The 21,801-nt window shown below is 34.2% G+C and overlaps 2 long non-coding RNA genes across 2 annotated transcripts in view; one reads left to right on the top strand and one right to left on the bottom strand.

Moving 5' to 3' along the window:
* The window catches only part of LOC149134436 (uncharacterized), an 8,282-nt gene extending 4,251 nt beyond the window's left edge, over positions 1–4,031 (bottom strand). Inside the window, exon 1 of the long non-coding RNA XR_016242911.1 lies at positions 3,941–4,031. This is a non-coding gene — a long non-coding RNA (uncharacterized LOC149134436). The remainder of the gene's footprint in view (positions 1–3,940) is intronic.
* Positions 3,498–8,315, top strand: LOC106869666 (uncharacterized). Its single transcript, XR_001409427.3, has 3 exons — positions 3,498–3,880; positions 4,470–4,624; positions 8,046–8,315. It is a non-coding gene; the product is annotated as an uncharacterized LOC106869666 (long non-coding RNA).
* The last annotated feature ends 13,486 nt before the right edge of the window (positions 8,316–21,801 follow it).

The following is a 21,801-nucleotide window of genomic DNA, read 5'->3' as shown; positions in this document are numbered from 1 at the left end:
GATAATATAACGTCTATGTGATAAGGTTTTTCAATTATTTTGTCAATAAACTGTGCATCAATAAGCACCAAACAATGTACTCTTTAGAAGTGAAACATTATCGAATTATTATCGGTTCATATTTGTTTGGAAAATGGAACAATATTGCTATGGTAGTCACAAGTATACGGCTTAGAACTATGCTCCTGCATTTTGTACAACGATCATATCATAGTTGAACTGAAACTGTGCCAAGACTAAGACACAGCCTACAAGTGGCAGCTCATTTCAGCACAGAATAATTTTGAAAAATACAGAACTATTTTGAATATAGTGTAATTATAATATAAGGATTCCCGATGTACACTACTCCTAGGCAAACATTTATGTGTTTTTACATTATTTACATTTGACGCGTATTTCTCTTTATCTTGTTCGATGTTAACACAACATCAGCTGTCTTGGGGAAATTTCGAATCTGGCTTCTCATTCCTAAGGTATTTTGCGACGTTATTATTATTATTATTATTATTATTATTATTATTATTATTATTATTATTATTATTATTGAGTAAGAGAGCAGGGCATGCCATCAAAGTGACACTGGGGTAAAATATACGAAGTCCAAAATACTCATCATGACTACCCATCTGATAAGGGTGCACCAGACACATGCATCACAACCATATGTGCACAACATGGTGGTCTCGTATCAAGATAAACAGCGCATGACCTTGGAGGTGGGGTCCAGCTAGAATTTTCTCCAGTTCGAGTAACCCATCCGGCTCAAAAGGTCCCTGAATGAAGGTTGTTTGATGACGTCGAGCGAAATACACATGTTTCCAAAGGGAAATTATCCAAACGAATTCCTCTCAACACATGACTATGATGCTCCCCTACTACTTCTGCTCGTGATCATAGATGCACATACCGTCAGCCACTAAGGGACATGCTCAACTGGTCAAGATCAAGCAACTGACAAGCATTTCTCTGGTATTGAGCAGAATATTTGCTATAACCCATCTTTTATACCAAGACAACGCAATATACATGATAGCACCTCCAATCCGTTAAGATAAGAAGCCATGAGAACCACTGTCTGGTACTGCATCTATTATTATCATTATTATTATTATTATTATTATTATTATTATTATTATTATTATTATTATTATTATTATTATTATTATTATTATTATTATTATTATTGTTGTTGTTGTTGTTGTTGTTATTATTATTATTCAGGACACTGCCTTGAATCGAACTCGGAATCTTGGGGTTAGTAGATCGCGCTCTTAATCACTGCGCTATATGCCCGTGTTAACAACAAACAAGATGAGGACAAATATCCGTCAAATGTAAATACTGTAAATAATGTACATAATTCCTCATCTCTTGAATATATAACTGTATGTTTTTTATCTAACATACATTATATATTTCCTCGAAATGAAATAGTGGCAGTAGTAATTCCTAAAACCCATAGAGTCGTTTAAGCCTCCTTCTCAATAACGCATATTCATTTGTCATAAGATTACATGAAATTCGTATCACGATATATAAAAGAAACTGAAAAATACATTCAATATTCCTTAGTATTGTGGAATGCTTGGTTGGCTGTAACAAACCCTCGGTCAACACACTTGAAACAAACGTGTGTATATATAAGTATGTGTCGGGGTATGTGTCAGTGTTTGTGTGTATGTATGTGCGTGTGTATATATATAAGCATAATTGCATATGAGTATGAAGACAACGTAGCGAGCGAAGAATTTAAGCTGCGTACAAATGGGATTTTGCCGCCAGAAACAGAGCTCTGTTCTGAAAAATACTGCTATATATGGCCGTCTCAGTGTCGCCGAAAATGGAAGACATCTAGGAGGTGGCGTTTTTTAAATATAATTATAGCAATTGTAGCGCCATTTAGGAAAGTTTAATTTAGAATAAATTTATCATAACTATTAAAGGAGTGGCAATTATATTAGGTTCCTAAGTCTCTTGTTGACCATTATGTAGATATCAGCGGGTTTGTATGAGTTATGCTAGTGTCCACACATCTTCATATGCAGCTGAAACACAAACGCGCACAGATATATATATGCGTGTGTGTGTGCTTATATATATATGTGTATGTGTATATAAACATTTGCATACACACATATATATATATATATATATATATATATATATATATATACATATGTACAAAATCATTTGAATTCATATATAAATGTTTATATACAGACATACAGACATACATTTGTATGTTTATATTTGTTTGTATCTGTATATGTATACGTATGTATGTATACATGTGTGTATACATATATATATATATATACATGAGTATATATATATATATATATATATATATATATATATATATATATATATATACATATATATATATATATATATATGTGTGTGTGTGTGTATGTGTGTGTGTGTGTGTGTGTGTGTACATTAAGATATGTATATATATGTTTGTAAATATATACGTGTGTGTGTCGTCAAACGTGTATTTCGTTGCGTTTCTATATGTCTCTCTTTCTCTTTCTTCCCTTCTCTCTCTCTCTCTCACACCATTTGAATGCGTGTATGCGAGTGTGTTTGAGTCTGTGTGTTTTGTTGGCTGTTTCCAGTGTTTACATATGTATACTTGATTAAGTATTTCCACTAAGTAAATGTAGTCCTAAGTGCATAGCCAGAAACAATGACACTGATTATAGTGCCAACTTGTGAAAGTTCCAAACAGCCAGTTGGCTTTCTTCCAACACAGCAGCAGCATCAGCCGGATCTCAGCAACATCACAAGCATAAGCAGAACACTAGTAACAATGCACACAGCAAGAACAATAACCATAATAATACGGTGAAAACAACAAATACAACAACAGGATATTCAACAAAGGCAATAGTAGTAACAGTAACAATATTAAGACAACCGAGAAGTCAAAAAAATTAAAAACATAGAACAAGAAAAAATCTCAAACAAAAATGCTGGAACATAGCAGACTGTATAAATAATAATTCTTACCTTCGCTTCCGTATGTGAATGTGCGTGTGTGTGTCTATGTGTGTGCGTGTGTGTGCATATATATATATATATATATATATATATATATATATATATATATATATATATATATATATATATATATATATATATATATATATATATATATATATATACACATATATATATATACACACACATACATACAAACATATATGTGTGTATATATATATATATATATTTGAAAATTTTATAGATAGATAGATAGAAATAGGAATATGTGCTTGTGTGTGTGTGTATGTGTGTGTGTGTGTGCATGTGTGTGCGCGTGCGTGTGTGTATACGCTCTGCTAATGCTTACTATTTCAGGTATGTTTCGTTTACTCAATGACTGTCTCTTCAAAGATGATGATATTTACGACGACGACAACGATAATGATTGTGGTGGAGGAGGACGAGTATGAGGAGAATTAGGTGGGCTAGAAGAACGAGGAGGAAGTAGATGAATAGGAAGTAGAAGGGGAGGAGGAAGGAAGGTGGAGGAAGATGGGTAGGACGACGATGACAGCAAGGATGACGGTATTGATGATGACGAGGATGATGACGATGGCGACAAAAACTCTCTTGATGCTACTTATGATGATAGCTATGGTGGTAATGATGATGATGACGCTGACGATGATGATGATTACGATGATGTTGGTGAAAACTGACGATGTTGACGACTGCCCTGATGATCACGTTAATGTTCATGACGATGCTTCTTTTCATTTTTAGTTTTGGTCTGGGAGCTCGAGGTGATGTTACATTTTAGTGGCGTTGGTGATGCTGGTTTGGCAACTACGAGGATAATGATGGTGATATCACTGAAACTTATAATTTTTGGGTAAGTAGGCAAAATAAAAAAGAAATGATAGATCGAAAATAAAAATACTACAGTTCGTACTTTGTTTTCAATGACTAAAACGATAATCTTTTCAGGGTTGGCTTTGTAGTTGTCATTGGTATCGGTGTTGCTGTAACTATTGATGTTTATGACGTCACATAGGATAATGAATGACTATTTAAACAATAGATAGCTTTGTTTTAGCTACAGCTGCGCAAAATATTGGCGGAAATTAGTATTAGTATAATTATTATTATTATTATTATTGTTCAGTAGTTTTATTTTTATAACGTGCTTTCACTTCACTACCGAGCGCAGCTCTGTGCGCCTTGGGTATGGCTGTGGTTTGCTGTGGTGCTCTTATGTTTACTGTATTGAAAGTGTTTTGCGTAGAATGTGTGCAGTACCCAGTAGTGCAATGTTCTATATGTTATAAATATTTGTAAGTCCTGGTATTTTTGTTATGTATTTGTCTGAATATTTTTAAAATTATTACTATTATTATTATTATTATTATTATTATTATTATTATTATTATTATTATTATTATTATTATTATTATTATTATTATTACCACTGCTTACCGAAGGCAGAGGTATTGTTTTCAGACGCGTTAGCTTGTTTCTCCTTGGACAAAATATTTCGAGAATCGCTGCATAGATTCGGATGAAACTTTCAGGGATGTTTGGCCTTGTGACCGGAACGAAATGATTAGATGTTGGGATCGATCCAGTACCGGACAAGGTTTGTGGGCTATTTTTCCTGATATTTTACTTAATTTTTGGGAGCGATCGGTTTCATTTCTAGTATTCTTGTTTGTGACAGCAGCCGAGTTTATTTTAGATATTCCCATTTTAAAATCATCTCTGGCTAATTGTTAAGAGGACGTTGGTCTTGCGTTGGCGGAGGTTTGCACTCTCTGAGTGCTTGTGTTATTAACTTTATCATTATTATTAAGGCAGCGAGCTGGCAGGATCTTTAGCATGCCGGTTAAAATACTTAACGGGATTTTGTCCATCTTTATGCTCTGAGTCCAAATTCAGCCAAGGTCGACTTTTTCTTTCACCCTTTCGGGGTAGATATATTCTTGCTGAGTTTCTTCCTGATGTCTAAGGTAGAGAAACTCACTTTTATACATTGGTAGGCCATTGAAAGAAAGACCCCAGATTGTTGATTTTCAAAGTCAGGTAATAGAGAAAGAAGAGAAAGAAAAAACATGAAAAAATAAACAAAGAAAATAAAGGGGGAAAAAGGAAATACAATTCACAGCGACAATGCTCTTCTCAATACAAGTGACGTAGCAGTTAAGGCAATCTTTTATATTATTTGTAGCATACATAACAGTTTGTAGCATACATTCAAGTAATGTCTTAAAATACAGAAAAATATAGCCTCTCCCAGTGGCTTATACTAAAATATATTAAAACAAGGACGTGACATTTTCACATTTAGAATCGTCTCATCTATGTTATATAAGCGTGGTTGCGTAGTTATCAAGTTTACTTTTTTTGAGTAATGATTTGTGCTTCATTCCACTGTGTTGCCTCTTGAGCAAGTATCTCCAAAATAGACTCAGGTTGAGACGTTTTTTTCTATGTGGTTAAGTAAATCATTTTACGATCTTGTGATGATGAATGCTCTTCCGCTGCATTGTACACTGGGCAAGTGACTTTAGCAGGTGCCCCACATTAGTCGATGCTTTCTGAGTTGTGTTCTATTAATATACAGAAACCGTTTAGAAGATCTTGTTGGACATAAAAGGAATATCCTATGAAAAAAATGGCTGAACTCTTATGAGATTAAGTTACACATGACTGGCTCTATGCTTTTAATTTTCTAACATGTTCTAGCTCAGCTATGAAAACACATCTGTCAAGTACTAATAAATAATATTATACTCTGAGAAGCTGTAATAAAACAGAAACGTGTAAGAGTTAAGTCACGGTATTTGCCACTCATTAGGGAAAATACCCACTTCAAATTTTAATTAGTTTTAAATTATTAAAATTTCATTGATATCTTTCCAGACATTCTTGTCGAGAATTAATCATTGAGCTAGTTAATATTTCCTACTGGCTATATATTTAATTTCCTTAATTGAATTGTACGGATAACTAAATTATGTTAGTAAAGGCATAACCACTTGTTATTCATAGAGATAATATTCATGATGAAATTTCCCTTGTCATATTTGTAGCTTAAAACTTTTATATCTCTGAATCTTTCCGTGGATAAAAAATAGGGGTTAATTAAAATGCTAATGATTTATCATGTTGGTTAAAAATTAAATCGAGACTAAGAGACGTGGTCAAAAGTCATTTCATTTTGCTGTTCCCATTACACCCCTAATTTGGTTTGTGCTTTTCATTGAGACTCATAGTGGCCTCAATGTCGATTGTATTTTACTTATCGTCACCACATCCGAAAAGCGAGACATAATGGCGCTTGTGGTCTGGTGCGTATTTCTTGAATGAGTTTGTTTTATGCCTTTGTGCTATTCTTATGTGTTTCTGCATAGGTTAATTAATATTATATTATAAAATCCATGAGAAAGAAAGAAATGTGGCAAGCCATAGTCATCACTGAATGCCCACATTTAAATATCAAGTAATTAAAATTAATTGTAATAATTAATTAAATATAAAAAATTTATGAAGCAAATAAAATTCTATATAAAAGTCATAAAACGTTGCAAAAAATGCGTGAATGTAATGACATGTAACGATATTCATTTGCACGCACACAAAGACACACATATAAGTGTATGTGTGTTTTTGTGAGTGTGACCCTATCTCCATACATACAGCAATACGTATATGCATCCATACATTTATAGACATACATATGCAATGGTGCATGTGTATATACATATGGAAGCGTACACACACACACACACACACACACACACACACATATATATATATATATATATATATATATATACATGTATATATATATATATATGCATACATACATAAATACATACATACATATATATATATATGTATATATATATATATATATATATATATATACATATATATATTTGTTTATATATATATTTGTATATATATATATATATATTTGTATATATATATATATATATATATATATATATATATATATATATATATATATATATATATATAGACACATATATTTGTACATATATATACTTATATATATAATACTTCTCACGAAAACGATCTAATTCTCTATGTATTGCTCCAATTCCTATAGTCTTAATATATATTAAACCACGGTTTTCCTTTTAATTTTACCTACTATAAGTTATAACAAGGATCATACATGCTATGGTAATACCAGTAGTGAATATGGATACATCTATCCCTTAGACGGTTACATTACCTCTAACTTATATCTCATACATATTTATATATATACATATATACTTATACATACATATATATATATATATATATATATATATATATATATATATATATATATATATATATATATATATATATATGTATGTGTGTGTGTGTGTGTGTGTGTGTGTGTGTGTGTGGGTGTGGGTGTGTGAGAGAGAGAGAAAGCTGGTATGTGAAAGCACGTGGTTGGATGTATAAAAGATAATACGAGTGAAAAAACTACAGAAGGCTTGTGTTACATGGTTAAAGTATATATTTAAATTATGTCAGAAAAATGTTAGAAAAATGTTAGAAAATCTTTTTGGTATATAAACATTGTATTTTGAGAAATAACCGGTTTCGTGTTGTCTTTTCAGATTTCTCTACTTCATTGTAACCTGTTCGCTCCATCTCAGACTGGAGCGAACATGTTACAATGAAGTAGAGAAATTTGAAAAGACAACACGAAACCGGTTATTTCTGAAAATACAATGTTTATATACCAAAAAGATTTTATAATTCTTTTGTCGGCCTCAGGACATAGTAAAAGGCACTTGAACAATGTGCCAAGCTGTGGAACTGAACCCGTATCCATGTAATTATAAAGCAAATTTGTCATACCGCAGCCACAACTATACCTATATATAAATGTGTCGCATAAGAGAAAAGAAGAATGAAGAAAACACATTCTCACTGGTTGACATGGTCGTTATATAGAAAATATGAATAAATAGTTGAATTTCTGTAATTTGGCGAGAGTCTATATAAATTACTTTCCACTATTTTTTTAGTTGCTACAGGTGCTGGATTGCGGCAAGGACGGTGCAGCGCATTTAAAGGTTTCATGAACGAAATTTACCTCATTGCATTTTTTTTTTTTGTTCTTCGGAACTTAATCTCTCGGAGCTTTTTCATCGAACCATTGAGATACGAAAAGTCTTTGTTTATGCACCTCGCCTTCACCGTAAATATGTTATATTTCTTGCTGAAGATAAGTAGAAATAACCTATTTGCAAAATATCAGCTAATAAAAATTGCTGTGATGATGATTGCTATTTAGACTACCATCTTCACTCTTATCATTTATAAATTTGTACAAGGAACCCCGAAATTAGGGATATGACCTACTCGGAAGCAGAACGTTCAATAACTGAAAAAAAACACTTTAGCTCATATATATATATATATATATAATTATATATATTATATATATTATATATTAAAAATTATTGCTGGATGTTCTGACAACGGAAATTAAATCGAAAAAAAACATGGATCTCCAGCGAACTTTTTAACAATCCATTTACTTCGCTTCCGATAGAATATTGTACATTTGACAATTTAGAAAGTGATGAATATGGAATCAGTATTGCTTGAAGATATTGTTATATGAGTTCTTTATGACGATAATAATCATTAAAACAAATATTACGAAGCAGGAGTTGTGTTACTCTTCGTAAATATATTCACGAAATTTGATGCAAAGATATTAAAAAATACGGAAGGAAGCCATTGCCACACGTTTTGGTAAATAGCAATGTTTGCAAACGTAAATGGAAATATCAAATGACTGAAGCATTAAGACTACACGATTTTATTTCCAAACGCTCATAAACATCATAGTTATTATCGATATCAAATATATGTGTATACATGTATGTGTGTGCCTGTATATCTTCTTATGTGTGTAGATAAACGCACGCATATAAAAGAAAAAAAACTTGAAGTCTATGTACTCTCGGTTCTCACCCGAAATTAGCATCTGAATCTCCAATTGCACATTTCTGATATTTTATCTAATTGATAATCAGCACAATGTCTCAAATGATTGTCTGTAAATAACGTTTTATGGACTAAAAGGAGACTTTAACAACTATAGTTACTGAAATTCATAAACTCAATGAAATAACAGTATGCGTAACATCACTTAATGCTCTATGACGTCAGAGCCAGCATTCTACAATTTCCTGTTACATGTTATTTTGGAGGGTACTTATATAATGTAGTGACGTAGCACTTTATGATGTATGTACATTATTTAACGAAAGCATGGTAGATCAAATACACACTGCGTATAAGTGTGGTTCAACTGGGAGAAAGGTAGCGGCAGAAAATAAGATAGAGAGGAAAGAAAGAGAGCCGAGTAAGTTTGAGCCTCTACCACACGGACGTGTTATAACACTGCAACTGGATAAAGACCTCATTCGATCATGAATGACCGTAGGATTGCTCCTTGAAAGTTACCCTCCGAGGCACAAGTCCGTGCAAGTTTGCTTATGGAAGAACAGCAGTTGTCAATGCGTACCAGCCTTCCCTTCTCCATGCAACCGATGTTATCCAAAGGAAAGGCAAAGCCCGATACAGCTTGGCACCAGTGGTGTCGCAACTCACTTCTAGAGCTGTGGAAACTAGAACAACGTGAAATAAAGTTCCTTGCTCAAGAACACATACAGCCCGGTCTGAGAATCGAACTCACTAACTTACGGTTGTGAGCCCGACGCTCGAACCACTGTGCCAGGCCCTAGCTCAATTACTACTACTATTACAGACTCACATACACTAACACATATTTCTAATGAGAGAGGGCGAGAGTTAAGCTGTGCCAATGAATACTTAGATGCATGTCTTAGACACCTAAGCTTTTTCTTCCCAGCTCGAGCCAGCGGGACTTGACAGGGCCAACGGTAAAACGCCTCACTGTGACGGTTTTCCTGCTCCGTGGCGGTAGGCCCCTCAACTGAGATGTCACATAGTGTAACACCTTCTCAGCTACTAAGTGAGTTGAGAAAAGCAGACTGTCAAAGTAGCAGTCACTAACTGACCGGTTTATGCACGAGTCTGTGATTGCGGAGACAAGCAGGGCTATAAAACCGCCGAAACATATCTCTGATCGCCACTATTTGGACGAAAATGGCTACCGCAAATGCGAGCCCAGAGATTCACAGTGATTCCTCCAGCGCATCTCCCTCTCCATCCTCCGGGGACATGCCATTTCCATTTTGTCTATTGAAGCCATGAGGCAGTCTGAATTACAATCGATCAAGAAACTGGAAAAATGTTGCTACACAAAAAAAAAAAAAAAATACTCGCTTCTTAATTATTAAGTATTCGAATACTTAAGTATTAAGTATTCGAATAAAAGACATTAAATAATTAATATCTTAAAACTCCAATTAGGAAACACAAGATATTGTACCTAGCAATTGTATGTTTCTGACGAAGTCAACCATAAATTGAACACTGGTATTTATAGTCCATCCTAAAGATACAAACACAACACATCTTCCGAAATTGCGTACTTATTAGCGAGTTAAATGATAGAAAACGAAGACCTATTCGCTCTAATTTTACTCACTGGATATACTTCCACAGCAAGGAAATATCCAGTAATTTCATTTGCTCATGTCCCGACTATATATATATAGGAAAAATAGAATTTGAAAATGCACTGAGAATAGTTAAAATATTTTCTATTATTAATATATTTGAAGCCTTAACCGGTTTCACAGTTTACACTGATTTTCAAAAAGTTCAAATAGAAAGACGTGGATTTCATCGCAGCTATCTTGCTTCTGACAAGAATTTGACGTTTGTACTGTTTTCATAGGGTTCAAATTAGTATATGTTTCGAACAGGATTTGATTGGTAGAAGATAGTCACATGTCTGTTCTTTTTGTGGATTCTCCGCTACGTCCGTGTGATAGTATCAAGTGACGATGTTTGGCATCGTAAGTTTAGCCTGACACAGTTGACTGAACTATTCCCAAAAATCAATGCACTGCATGTCTTCTGTCAATGGACACATGGTTAGGTTTATAATTTTTTGTGCTTTTACTGCTACGTCCGTGCGTTAGTGTCACGTGGCAGTAAATTTTGCGCCTAAAAAGAATGCCAATGTATTTGAGTGAAAATGTTTAGTTATAACCAAGGTACACCAAGTTTAATCTTTTTCGTAGTGTTCAAAATCCATAGTAACTATTGAACCTCCCTTATCTGCTTCTTTAATTATAATGTCGTTATTGCTTTTCCGTTCATGTATAATATCCTATTCCTTTCGACTTTTATTGGGCTTGTTCTTAGGGTGTGGAAGTTCTTTATAAGGGAAGGTAGAAATAAAATCACAAAATTTATCTAAAGTTTTATTTTTACTTTCTGTAGGCTTGTAATTGCTCTTGTTTCACGCAATTGAACCGTCCCTGATTTCTTTATCAAACAATTTTTTCTGTAAGGCGTAGTTTGCTACGGAACTGTGAAATGTCATTCTGCATTTCACTGAGGTTAAGGTGCTGCGGTAAATTTTAGGTATTTTGACATAATATTAATTTATTTTGCTGCGAAAGTTGTACTTTTTTTTTATAGGTGTCTCATCTTTGGTTTGTACCATCTGGTGTGGAGAACTCTGTAAGCTGAATCTAAAAAATAATGTTTCAAAGTTTTCCTTTATATCTATATATCTGAGGACATTTTCTCTGTTAACTTGTCGTCTTTCATATCGATTTCGTACGTTTGTTGATCTGTACTGTGTCTGCTCCTTTCTGTAAATGTCATTTAAGTTGATATTTTTCGGTTTTGGAGAAAGATCAGTGCAGTTGGTGGGAGAACTTCGATTATTTTAGCTGGATTATTTTGTTGTCGAATTGGTCTTGAATTGTCCTTATGGAATTGCTGACTATAATTTTCATCTTTAGGTGTTTGATTAATCAGTTACGAATGGGGTTTGTGGATTAAAAATGTTTTCTAGAAATGGATTCTCGGTAGAGTACTCGTTTTTAAAATGACATTCATAAACCAACGAGCACTTCTCTCCCACCGTTGAAAAGATGTTAATTCCTCGTGTTCGCATTTTTCTTTCCAAAGTTTAATACTGTTTTCTCGGCCTTCGGTTGTTTTTGTAATTTCTGCTTGCAATTGTGCACAATTTGCTCTTAGACCTAATAGTTGGATTTCCATTCTCAATATGTCGAGAACCATGTTTTCCCTAAGTTTTTGTTGTAGTTCTGGTTCATTAGCGATAAATTTTACTTGTAGTTTCTTTGGGAGGATGATCAGCGTTGTATTGAGCCATTTTTCATATATTTACCATTATTTTTAATGAAGTTTCAAAAGGCAAATTTACGGGGTGTGAAGTTTTAATTCCAAATATGTTTAATATATTGGATGTTTAATATGTTCAATATATTTGTACGTTTCCCGCCACGTCCGTACGTTAGTGTCACGTGACATTATATTTTACGACAAAAAAGAAGCGACACGGTTATAAACCTAATCATCTGTCCATTCTCTACAAACACTTGGCAGAAAACATTCAGAGCATTGATTGTTTGGAATTATTCAGTCAACTGTGTCAGCCTAAACTTACGACGCCATACATTGCCGCTTGATACTAACACACGGACGTAGCGGAGAACCTACAAAAATGTCTGAGATAAGTCATGTGGCAATCCTCTCCCAATCAAATCCTATTCAAAACATATACTAATTTGAACCAGCACAAACTGCTAACTCTAGTCAGAAGCAAGACAGCTGCGACATATGCCGCGTCATTCTATTAGAACATTTTGAAAATGAGTGTAAACTGTGAAAACGGTTAAAATTTCTTTGTTTTATAACAATGAGTCAGCCCACCTTTAGTCTCTTGGGTGGGGGTCCCAATCCGTCCACGAGAAAACAACCTCATAGATTTGCGTGGTATAGATGTGGAAACATTCAAAAAGTAGCTGGACACATTTCTACCTGAAGTCCCAGATGAACCTACGTCGCTGCAGGAGGTACGAAGAAGAACAGTTCCATCCAACTCCCTTCTCCAAAAACATTACAGAAAGGAGACTCGAACACACTAAAAAGTGGTGCTCGAGTATGACCTCAGCCCATTGCTGAAACCAGTAAAAGATAAAAAATATGAGATATATATTTATGTGTATGCATGTATGCACGCACGAACGCACGCACACACACGCACACACACACACACACACATACACACACACACACACACACACACACACATATGTATATGTATATACATGGAGAGAGGGACTGATAGAGTGGTAGATAGATAGATACTTGTAGTATAGGTGTACGGATGCATGGATGAATGAAGGAATCAGTACACAAATACACAGCATAGTGAAGACTACCAAGAAAAATATTCATAAATATCTAGAAATGAAAAATCTAAAACAAACACCAAATATAGAAGGAAAAGCAATCAAATGAAAAAGAAGATTTTAAAAAATAAATAAATCAATAGGAAGGACACAGAACACAAAATAACATTGAGTAATCGATAAAGATAAACCACGAATATTACCAACAACTACAGCAATGAAATAAAAAGAAATTGGAAATAAAATATTGAGTTAAACGGATTTTTTTGAAAAAAAATAGAGAGAGATATAACTTACAAAAGAAAGAGGGAAACAAATAGAATAAATATTGGTAAAAGCAAATACTACGTGTACGGGAAGGACAATAATACAATAAAATAAAGAAATATATTTTAAAGAGGAAATAAATTTGGGCAAAAACAAAATTTTGCATAAAAATGGAAAATGGAATGTGTGATAGGCTGAGAGCAAAACGTAAACGAAATTATCAAGAACGAAAAAAAAAAATTTGTAATATAGTGGTAAACCATTCACTGAAGAAATACGATAGTCCATGCTTGACAAAGGGTCAATGGGAAAACATGCCTCGAGATGGAATGATAATTTATCGCCATTTAAATGTAATTAAAATGATTTAGCAAGGATAATTGATGGCTTCAATTCTTGGACCCCCTACAAACATTTAACTGAGATTATCTTAAGGAGTTACTGAAGAACATGAGAGAGTGAGGAAGAGAACATTCAGTGGGGGAGAGTGATATTAGAGATGAGAAGCAGTGAGGTAGGGATGCATGTGTAAGAAATTATTTCTTTTCTTGTACACACATGCCTATGTATGTGCGTATGGGTGAATGGATGTGTGTATGTGTGTGTGTGCGTGTATTTATGTACAGATGCCTTTTCATTACAAACATATACATACATATATATATATATATATATATATATATATATATATGACAAAACTTTATGGTTCTGAATGAGAGAGAGAGACAGACAGAAAGAGAAAGAGATCAGGGATTATGCAAAAATAATCTAGAGAGGCAGTAAATGATATTGAGGAATGGGTAAGAAAAAAGGAATGAACGATAAATAGAAAGAATATGAAAGAACTCGAAGTAAAAATGAATGAGTATGTATTGATTAATAAATTGTGAAAACTGGACGTAATGAAATGAGATATATTATGATGAGGGGGCCGAGAGAGAGGGAAAGTAGATAGAAATAGAAAAAATATGAGGTAATGAGAGGAAAAGCGAATGATAGAGATCCAATATACTGTTCGAAAGAGTTACAAAAAAATACAGAAAAGATGAAATAAGAGCAGTGTGATAAATGCTTTAAAGCACATACAGAGAGAGAAAAAAAGGAATGAGATTGGGGCCTTGAAGAAAGACCATAATTAAGATATAGGAAATAGGAATGAAATTAAAATTACCTTGGAGAATATAATACATCTCGAGTAACAGATGTTTTTATTCCCGAGATTTTTATGCGACTTATTTTATACATTTCAATATTAATGTGTTTCAAAAAATCTTGCTGTTCGTCTGCACCGAACACATCCATCTTGTGTGCTAATGCAGTTTTAATATATTTAAATATATTCTCGTATCTTTTATTGTTATGTTGGTGGAGGCATATTTAATAATAATAATGAAAAAGCAAAAAAATTTGAAATTTATTAAAGAAAACCATATATTTAAATGTGTTTCTCTGGGGGAGTCCATTCAGATAGTTTACATTGACATAGTAAGGTTTAAACTAACCCATGTTATGCAGTAAATTTATTCTACCACGCAGTCAGGTCTAAGCTGAACAATATTTATAGACAAAATTCGTAACTATGCCCTCTGTTTACTTATTTCAGGAAGCAAATGGAAATGTTAGTTTTCCTATTATTAATATACTATTATTGTGTCACATAAATGACGTCATTTTACTTTCCATAACTGCTTTTCTTTTGATAGAATGCTTTAAGTTTTTAGAATATTTTCTCTTTGTTGGTAAATGGATTTTAAATATATGCGCATAGTTCAACATAAAGCAGAATTTGAGATTTTGAAACCAGTTAAAGTGTCTTTTATCTAATAAATTTGGAAAATGATATTTTATTCTTCTGAAATCTGTACTCATATCCCAACGAAAAAATATATATAATAAATAGAAGCAGATAGGGAAGTGTCTTTTTGGGGACAAGGCTGTAATTAAGAGGGTAAACTATAGCATGTTCAGTGACATTTTCTACTAGATTTGGATAATGTAGTGGATGTGCATTTGTTTCCTAGAAGTAACCAAATTGTTCATATAACTTTAGTGTCACATTTTCTGTCGAAAGTGGATTCAAATCTCCTAGATTATGTTCTTTAGTAAGAAAAAGAAAGTATGCCATTTAACCTTGATTTCTCATGCACACTGAAAAATATTTAGGAACTGCGTCAGCTCACATGTAAGGGCATATTTTATCCATCAGTAGAAAAAAACGTTAATCTCCAGGTGACAGACAATTAATGGGGCAGAACTGGCATGTCATGCTCTTATCCAAAAAATGGTGACAGAATAATACTCAAATCGAGAAAATATGAAGTTCACAGTCAAAGACACTGGCAAGGATTTGACACTTGCATTCTTGTCTGCTTTGTAGAAGAGAAGGCGAGTGAGTGCCCAGCGACAAGTTGGATTTCAATAGGTGGGGTTTCGATATATTTACAGATTCTAATGTCCACCGAAGTAATCTGAATTGAGCACAGTGCTGCTACTTAGAAAATGCATTAGAAAAGATAATATTTGAGTTTGAGGCGAAGAAATGCAATTGTAATATATTTGGTATGCAAAACTATTTGAGACCTTTTTGCCTCCTAGAGCAGGAGAGGCAACTTTGAATGAGTACAACAGCACACCCATCGATATTAAGTCATAGAAGATAGTTTCCTTAAAGCATTAAGGATGGGAGAGCCAGAAACACTGCGGGCAATTTCATGTCGTCAGTACCAACCACTATGTACCAGAAGGAACACCTTTTACTGGTAATCGCAAATACTGACAGATATTTCAAGCAATTTCTCTACAGTTGCAGATTGCAGCTACACTATAGCGTCTCATATAACAGCTTTAATGTTGGAGAAGGCAATCAACTTGGACCTTCATAACAATTATTAAGGACAACTTCACCCTACATTAATCAACCTTACCATACCATGGAGATATTACACTCAACGAAAATGAAAAAGAAAAGAGCGAAATCAAGTACGTGAAAATAGAGGCTGTATGATCACGAGGATGAAGTTGGCAGATAGTCAAAACAATGAAAAACTTATTGTCGTTCGAAAGAGTAACCACTGCATAATATTTACAATAAGAAAGATATAGTGACACGAGTAGTTAGATTTGATTTTAGCAGGATTAGAACGCAAAATATTAAGGGCTGTAGCACAATGGTCTCTGCCTGATGTTTTAGCATTTTCGTAAGATACCGCATCAGAATAAGCGTTAAAAATTTTTCATTGGCTGCTATATATTTTGCTTGTTTCTTCTTTTTTTTTTGGTTTTAGAACACGTCTGTGTTATTCCCAACGCGCAATGATAAATGTGTACGTTAGCAATATAGTTTTGATGTTGTCCAGCAGTCTTAAACTTAAAATAAAGATTCTTAAAAGTTCAAACGATATCAGTGTATGTTTTTTGAAATGTTTCCACCACGATTAACATATCTACCAGTGAAGATATTTTAGATCTTTTGGAAGAATGTAAACATTCTTACTCACACACGTGTGCGCGCACACACATACACACATACATAATTGTGTGTGTGTTTGTGTGTATGTGCATACTTATAGATACAGAAACATTTGTCTGTGTATATATATATATATATATATATAGCGTATGTCTGTGTCTCTATATGTGTATATGTGTGTATGGTAGTATGAGTGTAAGTATGTTTGTAAAGAACGTAGGTATATTTCTATGTATCATTGTATAAATGCTTCTGAGTGTCAAGGCAAACATCCGTGGTCACACATACATGATCACATATACCTATATAGCGAACAAGACAGAGATAGATATCCAGAGAGACAATGGCAGAGACAGCGGCTGTAACTAATGTACATTACAATGGAGTGAAAAAGTCCTGAAGACTGTATTTATTGAAAATGTGGTGGGTAGCGACTCATGCCGTGCTTGTCTTGAAGTATCTATATACCAATCGGTTTCCACGTTGTGGATTCTTTTGTTCCGTCGACTGCGTCACATATTCGTTGTGTTCTCGTGATATATGGATGAGTATTTCAGAGGTAGAGGCACTTTAAACATAGGCTTCCGTTAGAATCTGCTTTACGAATCATGCGAGATACCGTTACAAGCAATGTATGTGTGATGACACCGTTTTTTATCGAAAATGTTCTCAGCTAAATATGTAAATTTTAGATAAAGTGCATGTGTTATGAATTACTAAATATCATTTGAATACAGCTACGTTGGTACGAAACGCAGCTGGAGTGCACATATTAACCCTAAGAAAATATCATTTGGAATTTAATCGTCCATTGTTCATCTCCTTACACCCTGATATATCTCAGCAGCCAATGATAGTCAAATTTGCTAAGGTGCTAATATAATGACTGTTATATGAAACGTAATCAGAGGTATTTTCTAGCCAGTGCAGTTAATTTAGTCACGGCCTCGGCCAATACTGGCCAAAGCTTATCTAAATTTCTAATTATATGTACAGGCAAATCGCGGGCGTGTTTGTTGCATTATTATTTTCGACACTCGCCGCACACGATCGACACTCGCAAAGCAAACATTTCCTTCTGATGTAAGTAGGTGAAGAATAAATCTATCTAGTACTTGCGTTGATCCACCCACGCCTCTCACTGTATCTCTCTCACTCTCTGTCTCTCTGTCTGTCTGTCTGTCTCTCTCTATCTCTCTTTCTCTCTTTCTCTCTCTCTCTCTATCTCTCTTTCTCTCTTTCTCTCTCTCTCTCGCTCAAGTTTTCTCACGCTCATTGAAAGATATGACTTCTGTTAGCGCCATAAAGTTCGATGTCAACCTGTTCAAAATGACCAAGGCACACCCGATAGCCGAGCAGTGCATCCACGAAGCCAACAGAAGCCCCTAAGTACAGTGCAAAGTATTTCTCTTTTTTTCTACTCATTTACTTTATTTCTTTCAGTAATTTGACTGTAGCCATGCTGGAGCACCACCTTCAGTCGAACAAATCGACCCCAAGACATATTCGACACTAGTGTTCGAATAAAACTTATTTAATCGACCCAGAAACGATTAAATGCAAATTCGTACCGGCAGGATTTGAACTCACAACTTAGAGATATCGATATTATTATTCTATTGGTCTCTTTTGCCGGAGGGACGTAAATATACAAACCTCGCACGTTACGCGATGGTGGGGGAGGTGGGACAAACACATACACACAAATCTACTCACAAGGCTTTGGTCGGCCCGCGGTTATAATACAAGATACTTGCCCAACGTGCCACGAAGTGGGACTGAACCCTGAGCCATGTGGTTCGGAAGCAAGCTTCTTACCACACAACCATATATGTGTGTATATACGTATATATGGATTTAAAATTTGGGCACAAAGTAAGCAATTTGGAGGAGGCGAAAACGTCGATTACATCGACCCTACTGTTCTAATAAAACTTATTTTATCGACCCAGAAATGATTAAGTGCACATTCGTCCCGGCAGGATTTGAACTCACAAATTAAAGACGGAGCAAATTTCCGTTAATGATTGTGCCAGTTTGCCGCCTTAACGATGTACGTATATATTGCAACAGCTGACTGGAAAAATGGAAATTGAAATACATTGATCAGGGATACAGCACAGAATCAGATCGAATAATCGATCCTACGATCTTATGATCGTGCACCAAACAATCTAACCTCTGAGGCACATGACTGCACAATAGCCTGTTAATGATTATAAATGTTTCTTTAATATTTTTAGAATATGTGTGTGCATGTGTATGTTTGTGTATACACGATATGTAATCTAAATACAATTATAAGCATATAAATATACGTATATATATTTATATATACACATATATATATATATATATATATATATATATATATATATATATATATATATATATATATATATATATATATATATATATATATATACATATACATATTTATGAATTATATAACATGCCAAAGAATACCAATATATGTAAACTCGTTTGTTCTCTTGATCTGATTGTGAGAAAGTTTACGAGTTACTGTAACATTCCAGTCAGTGCTAGCTATGTTTTGTAATCCACAAACACATTAAAATGAAAGAGAATTTCCTACTTGTAAGCAAAGCAACCGTTAGTAGTGAGTTAATTTATCTTAATAAAATAGATTGTAGTTGTAAATAGAATTGTATTTTGACAGATGGAATTAAATTCTCTTAGATATAAGCCAAATACTAATTGAAACCGGCGAAGTTGTGAAGATTATCGTTGTGTGGAGCCAGATATAATTTCACAATTTGCGAATTTAATTTGTTTAATCAGAATTATTAACTTATTTTTGTTTTAAGTTTTGCAACGTTTTTGTTTTCAGAAGTTTTAATTTAATTACAGCAGTGCTTTCTTTTGAGTCTATCTATACTTTCGCAAAGATCAATAAAACCTCATCTTTTGTTTTTGTTACAATAACAGTATCTATTTATTAATATATAAATATGCAAGCTTGACCAGTTCAAAAATCGTTAAAATATTTGATCTCTTCTGCCAAACCCTTACAAAGAGGAAGCTATTATAAAATTTTGTTTTCATTTTCATACACATAAAATAAAATATCATCGTAAAATCGTTCTGAGGCGGTTTCCTTTTGTCTAACGAAAAACAATAAAATTTAATTTTAAGAATTAAAACGAAGTGAGACGAAAACAATAAAAGAACACAATACGAAATACGAATTTTCTTCCATCATATAATTCACTAAATAAATGTGTAAATGACTTCGTAGGTTATTGGTGTTTGAATGTAATGAAATCTTGTAGATTAACAGAAAATTTACTGACGCTTTCTTCTTCTTCTTCTTCTTCTTCTTCTTCTTCTTCTGTTAAATCTGTCTTCTGTTAAATCTGTCTTCTTTATATTTTTCTCTCTTTTGTCTTCTAATTCATTTTCTCCTTTCTTGTTGTTGTTGTTGTGGTTGTTGTTGTTGTTGTTGTTGTTGTTGTTCTTCTTCTTCTTCTTCTTCTTCTTCTTCTTCTTCTTCTTCTTCTTCTTCTTCTTCTACTTCTTCTTTCTAAATTTTACTTATTTCAATACTGCAGCTTTAGTTTCACTCTTCCGCCATGTTCCACTTCTTTTTTTGGTTGTTAACTTCCATAATATTTATGGAAGTTGTCATTTTATTATTACTAGCTTTTCCCTGACTCTACATATTCTTGATCTGTCTCTTACGTTTATTGTTCTTCATACCGCCTTTCTCCTTAATATTATTCTTAAATGCCAGTCAGCTGGTAGAATCGATCCCGTGCCGCCCAAAATTTTTTAAAGCATTTGGCCCGTCTTTACATCCTCAGTTCATTTTCCGTCGAAATCGACGTTGCTTTTCTTCATTTTGGTTTCGATAAAATAATTACCATTTGATCGACCCCTCCGCCTCCTCTGAACTTTCTGGCCTTGTGCCATAATTTGAAACGGATAGTGTTCTTAAAGCCAATCAGAGAGCTTGCAGATTCTTTTACGCGCTCGGCGAAATTCATGGTGGTATTTCGTATGTCTTAACTTTTTAAGTTCAAATTCCGCCGAGGTTGACTTTGCCTTTCATTCTTCCGGAGTCGATACATTAAATACCTACTGGGGTCGATATAATCGACTGGCTCCCTCCCCAAAATTTCGGGCCTTGTGCCTAGTGTAGAAAAGCAGGCAGAAACGCTAGCACGTCGGGCAAAATGCTTAATGGCATTTCGTCTGTCTTTACGTTTTGAGTTCGAATTCCGCCGAGGTCGACTTTGCCTTTCATCCTTTCGGAGTCAATAAATTAAATACCAGTTACGCACTGGGGTCGATGTAATCGACTTAATCTCTTTGTCTGTCGTTGTTTGTCCCCTCTATATTTAGCCCCTTGTGGCCAGTAAAAAAAATAAGAAACCTTAGCACGTCGGGCGAAATGCTTAACGGCATTTCATTTGTCTTTACGTTCTGAATTCAGATTCCGCCGAGGTCGACTTTGCCTTTCATCCTTTCGGGGTCGATGAATTAATTACCAGTTGCGTACTGGGATCGATGAAATTGACTAGCCCCCTCCCCCAAAATTGCGCCTAGAGTAGAAAAGAATTTCGGAATCAATAAAATAAGTGCCATTTGAGCACCAGAATCGATGCAGTTGTACCCCTCTCCTAAGCAATGCAATCGTACTACTCTCCAAAATTTGCTATCTTGTGCTAAAATTAAAAACCA

This window comes from Octopus bimaculoides, chromosome 8 (genome assembly GCF_046866305.1).
Source record: "Octopus bimaculoides isolate indiv1 chromosome 8, ASM4686630v1, whole genome shotgun sequence".
Taxonomy (NCBI): Eukaryota; Metazoa; Mollusca; class Cephalopoda; order Octopoda; family Octopodidae; genus Octopus; species Octopus bimaculoides.
Note: the sequence above shows the minus strand (reverse complement) of the source record. Positions and strands in the feature narration are given on the sequence as shown.